This window comes from Euleptes europaea, chromosome 9, assembly GCF_029931775.1.
Source record: "Euleptes europaea isolate rEulEur1 chromosome 9, rEulEur1.hap1, whole genome shotgun sequence".
NCBI lineage: Eukaryota > Metazoa > Chordata > Lepidosauria > Squamata > Sphaerodactylidae > Euleptes > Euleptes europaea.
This window is the reverse complement of record NC_079320.1, coordinates 22,288,914-22,296,338: the sequence shown is the minus strand read 5'-3', so window position 1 is coordinate 22,296,338 and position 7,425 is coordinate 22,288,914. Positions and strand designations below refer to the sequence as shown.

Sequence of the window (7,425 nt, the reverse complement as noted above, 5' to 3'; positions counted from 1 at the left end):
TAGATACACATCTGTCAAAAGCAGGGACCCAAGACAGAGGAGTTCTCAGTGGCTGAGAACATGCTTGGCATGCTACAGGTCCTGGGGTCAATTCCTCACATCTCCAGCTAGATTGCAGGTGGCAGGACCTGTGCCTAAGATGTAGGATAGCCGCTACCAATCAGCGAAGGCAATGCTGACGTAACCAGATGAAGGTCATAGATCAGTATGAGGCAATTTCATATCTTTATATGTGGTTCATGCATAGCATAAAACCATGAACAGAAGAGTAGCCATGCTGAATCAGACCAAGGTGCATCCAGTCCAGCATACAGTGGTAACCATATGTCCTTGAATATCCTATAACCATAGCGTGGAAACCAAAGTCTCTTCTTGTCGTTCCCTCTTGCACTTTTAGTGCCTCTACATGGAAGGACCTATTTATTCATCACAGCTAACAGCCATTGATGGAGCCTCTCTTCCATGAATGTGTCTAATATCCTTTTAAAGACAATTAAACTATTGGCCTTTGCTACATTCACTGGCAGCTAATTCTACAAATGTGTTACTCTTTGAGTGAAGACATACTTGCTTTTTTCTGGTCTGAATATATTGCTCATCAAATTCAGTGCATGCCCACAAGTTGCAGTATTATGAGAGGAGACTCTCCAGCCACTTTCTCTACTCTGTGCATAATTTTATGAATCACAATTGTACCTTTCATTAAGATAGATCACGATGGGTAGCCATGTTAGTCTGTTTGTAGCAGTAGAAAAGAGCAAGAGTCCAGTAGCGCCTTAAAGACTTCCAAAATTTCTGGCAGGGTCTGAGCTTTTGTGAGTCACAGCTCACTTCTTCAGATATAGCTCATTTCTTCAGATTCAGCTAGAACTGTTTGACACCGTTTTTTAAAATACCTTTTCTGAAAAAGGCTCTGTCATGGGGCTTTGTCATGAACAACTGCCCCATATTTTCTACAGTTGGCCCTCATGCCTCCATCACCACTTCCTGCTTCTAATGTATTTAAAGAAATTCTTAGTTTGGACTCATTGGGTGAAAACGCACAATCGCTTTAGCCTCCTTTATTCCCTGTTTCAGCCAGGATCGAACGCACATTCGCCGAAACGCATGCGTTCGATCCTGGCTGAATCCTGGCTGAAAGGGGGAATGAAGGAGGCTAAAGCGACCCCTCATGGGGTTTTCAAGGGAAGAAACATTCAGATGTAGCTTGCCATTGTCTGCCTCTGTGTACTGTTCCTGGACTTCCTTGGTGGTCTCCTATCCAAGTACTAACCAGGGCCAACCCTGCTTAGCTTCCGAGATCTAATGAGATTGGGCTAGCCTGGGCCATCCAGGCTCCAGGTACTGAGCATTCTCAAAACCAGATCCATGTTTTTCTCCTCCTAGTTGGCTCCATTTTGTCTTTTTTCTCGTGACCTAAACAGCCATTTACCCAGTAAATGTCAGAGTAGCTGAAGTTAGTTCAGTTTCAGTCACCTTTATTGGCATAAAAAAGCTGAAGTTACTCATTATTGTACAACTTGCTTCTATGATTTTCTTATTTCTCTGTTCATTTCAAGATGACCCTCATGGCTCCTTAGATACCAGTCATTTCCTAAGCAGGTTGGCTTAGAAGTAGGTCCAATGATATTCAATGGGTCTTACTCCCAGGAAAGTGTTCTTAAGACTGCAACTATACACTCACAGTTAAATTCTGGTTCAGCCCATCTAGATTATCTGCATCTAATAATCCATCATCTTTTAGGGATGAGTCATACCAACCACTGCTCCTCAGCTCTGTCAGCATTCCCTAGGGCTTAAGTTTAAAAGTTGCTCTGCAACCTTTTTGATATTTAAATGCTAGCAGTCAGGTTCCATTTGGTTCATTCAAGTGGAGCCTGTTTTTTTTTTTTTTTTAACACAGGGCAGCTCATCCCAAAATGTTCCCCAGAGTCTATAACATCTAAATCCTGATAGATCATAATGGGTAGCCGAGTTAGTCTGTCTATAGCAGTGGAAAAGAGCAAGAGTCCAGTAGCACCTTAAAGACTAACAAAATTTCTGGCAGGGTATGAGCTTTTGTAGCGAGCCCTGTGGTGCAGACTGCAGAGTGGTAAGCTGAAGTACTGCAGTCAAAAGCTCTGCTCACGACCTGAGTTTGATCCCGACGGAAGTCGGTTTCAGGTAGTCGGCTCAAGGTTGACTCAGCCTTCCATCCTTCCGAGGTTGGGAAAATGAGTACCTGGCTTGCTGGGGATAAAGACTGGTGAAGACTGGGGGTAGATGACTGGTGAAGGCAATCGCAAACCACCCCGTAAACATAGTCGGCACAGTAAATGTCAAGATGTGTCAGGAATGATCTGGTTCTTGCACAGGGGACTACCTTACCTTATGAACTTTTGTAAGTCACAGCTCACTTCTTCAGATTTTGATAGTCTTCAAGGTGGAACTACAGAGTAGATGGAAAAGAGACAGCCTGTGAGCTCACAGCTCATTCATGTAGCATCAAAACCATGGCTTGACTTTATGCCTGAATCAGCTCATAGCCTCGGAGAGCAAAGAATGTTGTGCTCTAGAATGGCATTGATTCCACCTTGGGGCATTACCTTTGATAGCTGCAGATGTGTTTCCTTCCATTCCTTTGCTACCTGAATATTTCAAAACAAATATTTTCATACTGTACAATGTCAGCACTTTCTCCCTCCCATCCCTCAAAAAAGAATCAGTTTTTTTTCAAAGAGCTGTCTTGAGTATGGAGGAAAAAGAAGAAAACAATATTATATTTGGGAATTAGTTGTCAACTCAAGATTTATTATTTTGAGGCATAATCTCCCAGTTTTACTGAGCCAAATATCTGTATTGACCGTCCCAAGTTATTTCTCAGAGCAGCATCTAGGCTTCTGAGAGCAAATGCTAGGCTTTGGATCAGTTCTATGGGCCAATGCTAGGCTTTGGATCAGTTGGAAAAGCTTCAGGGAACAAACTGACTGGAAATGAGGGGTTAGAACCCATAGTTCCATTTTTCTAATGCCAGCACTTTCCTCTAGTAAAAGGAGCCTTCTCATGACACAAGGGAAACTGCTGCCATTTGTGGAACAGAATTATAGGCTCCATCCCCAAGTTAAGAATCTTCCGTTGCACCTTTAAGACTAACGTTTTTTATATTAACAGAATCTGTGGCCTACTTCATAAGGTGCTAGTGGGAAGGTCTGATACAGTGATTCTGACAAAGAATATAATAACCTATGGAAGTTCATGTTTTGTAACTAAAAATTAGTCTTAAAAATGCAATGGGATTTTTGTAATATTATTTCCTTTAACTAACATAGCCACACTGGAATCATGATGAATAGGGTTGCGGTCCCTCTTCACCACTGGCGGGAGGTTTTTGGGATGGAGCCTGAGGAGGGCGGGGTTTGGGGAAGGGAGGGACTTCAATGCCATAGAGTCCAATTGCCAAAGTGGCCATTTTCTCCAGGTGAGCTGATCTCTACTGCCTGGAGATCAGTTGTAATAGCAGAAAATCTCCAGCTAGTACCTGGAGGCTGGCAACTATAATGATGAAAGTGGTTGGCGTTAGGCATGATAAATGCCTTCCACTCACACCAAGTACTCTCTCTATCATGTGCTTAGCACTAGCAAGGGCTGGATCCAGCCAGTATTTCTTCAATCTTACTGAAGTTTGATTTCAGACCTGGTTACAGGATTGAAACAGCCTTGGTCATCCTGGTAGGTGAACTGCCCTGGGAGATGGACAGAAGGTGTGTAACTCTGTTGATTCTCCTGGACCTCTCAGTAGCTTTTGATACCATTGATCATGGTATCCTTCTGGACTGCCTATCCAGGCTGGGACTCTGAGGCATTGTTTCACAGGCATTTCAGTCCTACTTGGACGGTAGGTTTCAAAAGGCTGTGCTGGGGACTGCTCAGCCACATGGCCTTGGCTCCATCCTGTCCCCTATGTTTTTCAACATCTACATGAAATCTCTGGAGATTTTCATCCAGAGATTTGGTCTGGGTTTTCACCAATATGCAGTTGACACTCAGCTTTATCTCACACTTCTGGCTGTAGAAACCCTGGAGCCTGGAGGCAGTTTTGGAGTGCCGGCTAATAACTGAAGCTTAATCCTGACAACACAGCAGTGCTACTGGTGAGTAGAAAGTCTGACCTGGGACCTTTTCTAGATGGGTTTCCACTCCCATTGAAGGAACAGGTCCATAGTTTGGGGGTTCTGTTGGGCCCAGGCTACTGCTGGATAAGCAGATAGCAGCTGTTGCCTGCAGTGCTTTTTGCCAGATTCAACTGGATAGCCAGTTGCGGTCTTTCTTGGGCAACAAATCTGGCCACTGTGATATATGCCCTGGTTATATCTAGTTTAGATTACTGCAGTGCATTCTACATGAAGCTGCCCTTGATTTTTTTTTTTTAAACATCTGCTGGAGGGGGTGGTAGTGACCATATCACCCCTAGTCTTCCTCATGTGAAGGACCTCCTACACCCTTAAAAATGTATTCAACCTCTGCATCATCTTCTGATGCCCTGCTTTGAGTGACCCTGCCTTCTGAGATGGTGGGTGGCAAATCGAAAGAGGGCCTTCTTTGTTGTGACACCAAAACTCTGGAACTCTTTCCCCAGAGAAACTTGCCCATCCCCTTCTGTTGCTCTTTCACCAACAGGTGAAGACTTTTTTTTGTTTCATCTGTCATTTCCTCAGTGATACTTCCTTCCTGCCCTGTTTTTCATTGTTGTTGTTATGTATGTTTATTTCACTGCATTGTATGTGTCTTTTAACTTGGTTTTAATTGTTCAAATGAGGTGTATTTTTTTTGTTTTAATGGTTTTTAAGATTTTTAAAAATCATATATGCCAGTGTGGTGTAGTGGTTAAGGGTAGCAGACTCTAATCTGGAGGACCGGGTTTGATTCCCCGTTCCTCCACATGAGGCCTGCTGGGTGATCCTGGGCTAGTCACAGTTTTCTCAGAACTCAGCTCCACCTACCTCACAAGGTGTCTGTTGTGGGGAAGGCAATTGTAAGCCAGTCTGATTCTCCTTAAAAGGTAGAGAAAACGGGGGTATAAAAACCAACTCTTCTTCTTTTAATCCATTGTCCACCTTTGTGGCCCTGATGAGGGCAGAAAGATGGGATATAAATGTTGTAAATATAATAAATAAAAATAAAATATTTCCCCTTCTTACTGCAGCCCCACTTGGCTTTATCTATGCAGGTCTCATGACCCCCAGCATCATCTATTTGGTGGTCAAAGGGGATCCTCACTGTGGAAAATCTGGTTGGAGCCAATCCAAGAGATCTCTCCCCACCCCCTTACATCTCTGCTCTGAAGTAAGCGTGCAAAGGATTGTAAGCCTTATGCCTCATCCTTCTAAAAAGGCAGACTTTTACATATTCAGAAATTGTTGCGGCCAGAGACAGTCCAAATGAATGTGCATACCTCACAATGATCTAGGCTCCTGTCCTGAAAATATTTCTGTGCCTGCTGTGTTAGCCCCTAAGAGTGATCTCCGCAGGTAGGAATGAAGCAAATCAGTAAATCACAGCAGCTTTACTGCCCTCAGCTCCCCTGCCTGTCTTCATAAAGGTTTCACCGACGTCTCTGTTTAGTAATTGATGCACAGAACCAGAAGCTCGAAAAGCCCCCTAGCAATTTTTGTGGAGCGGGGGCTCTATTTTTAAACCTCTCTTATGTACAGCGACTGAAAACAAATTCCATTTCGTTGGGGTTTTTTTACCCCTCCTTTCCTTTTTTGTGAGATCTGATTTTGCTCACATTCCATCCAAACCTGTACAAGTCTGTCTGTTACTCAGGCTGAACTGTTTCAAAGACAACCACACATGTTGGTTAATGAGAAACCACTATTTTGAAAGGGAACTTTGAGTCATAGTTCATAGGACCTTTCCAAAACACAGATGATTGTAGCCAGAAGTAGTAACATCCTGCCAACTCTGCTGTGTCTTCTACAACACAAGATTTTGATTGTGTGTTACTAGGCTGACACCAAATTTGGGGGTCTTTTGGGGGATCTGGGAGACCTTGGAGGAATTTTGGGGTACTAGATATGGAGTGGGGACTTATTTTTCACTCCAAATATTACAAATATTAAATAATAGCAAACATTCTTAACTTTGCACATAGAGGCTTCTATCCCTCTCTTGATGTTGTAGTCTTAGGCAAATAGAGAAAGCAAAAAGTATATCAGACCTCAGATAGGGCAGGCCAACGTATCTGACTTACCTGGCACGGGAGACACCTTGATCAGGAAGGAGGTTTTCCCAGGGTGAGGCTCATCCATTGCACTTCAGGTGTGCTGCCCCCTGTGCTTTCCTTAAATGTGGGAAACTCGACTGCATAATTTGTGGATTTTTGGGCGAGGGGATGTGGCTCAGTGGCAGAGCATCTGCTTGGCATGCAGAAGGTCCCAGGTTCAATCCCTGGCATCTCCAGTTAAAGGGACTAGGCAAGTAGGTGATGTTTAAGACCTCAGTCTGGCAGAGGTTCTCCAGGCTCTCAGGCAGAGTAGACAATACTGCCTTTGATGGACCAAGGGTCTGATTCAGTATAAGGCAGCTTCGTGTGTTTATGTGTTCATGTGACTTGCAGGCTACATTCAGCATTGTGGGTTACAAGTTGTGCTGGTCCGAAACAGATTGTTTTGATCGCCACTGAGATCCCAGCTCAAATCAAAATTTATTTTTTAATGAGCCATTTTATTTAAAAGCAATCACTGTGGTGGTTTTACAAGTGACATGGAAGCCAAGTACTAATTGTAGGCTAGACAACCTGATCCAAATCCCGTTATTCTGTTATTCCAAAACTCCAAAGTAAAGTGTGTAACATTAGGCTCAAATATTGCATATTTTCTAGGCCAGTCAACGAAGAAAAGGAGATTTGGCCCTTAGTTCTCTCATCTGCTACCTTCTTGATTACATTTAAATAAATGACCCATCCTTTTTGAGGCATTTGAAGTAAGTATGCAAACTTATAGCTTAATAAACCAAAGGTACCAGTCCTTGTTAGCAGTACGGTCATATTTAATGTTGATAATGTCCTGATATGATGAAACATTAGATCAGCTCTCCCCCAGATAAACAAGTGGTACCCTTAACAACTGGTACCCTTAACGTTAACAGTGAGGGCCAAAACAGAAAGGATGCTGAGAAATTCATAAAGGAGAGCCAGTGTGGTATAGTGGTTTCTCTAGGATCAGGGAGACTCGTGCTTGGATCTCTGCTACGGATGTTTGCTGGGATCTGGAAGATCTTGGGCCAGTAATTCTTTCTCAACCCACTCTCTCTCACAAGGTTGTGGTTGGGAAGATGAGATGAAGGTGGGGAGAATGATGTTGTAAGCCACTTTGGGAACCGTTTTTTGGGGGAAAGCAGACAAAAATGTCTAAATAAAAACAAATAAAGGACCTACCAAATATG

General features: G+C 43.3%; 2 non-coding genes across 2 annotated transcripts; both read left to right on the top strand.

Moving 5' to 3' along the window:
- The first annotated feature begins 6,224 nt into the window (after positions 1-6,224).
- Positions 6,225-6,385, top strand: LOC130483132 (U1 spliceosomal RNA). Its single transcript, XR_008933560.1, has one exon. It is a non-coding gene; the product is annotated as a U1 spliceosomal RNA (small nuclear RNA).
- On the top strand, positions 6,370-6,441 carry TRNAA-GGC (transfer RNA alanine (anticodon GGC)). The gene has a single exon. It is a non-coding gene; the product is annotated as a tRNA-Ala (tRNA).
- The last annotated feature ends 984 nt before the right edge of the window (positions 6,442-7,425 follow it).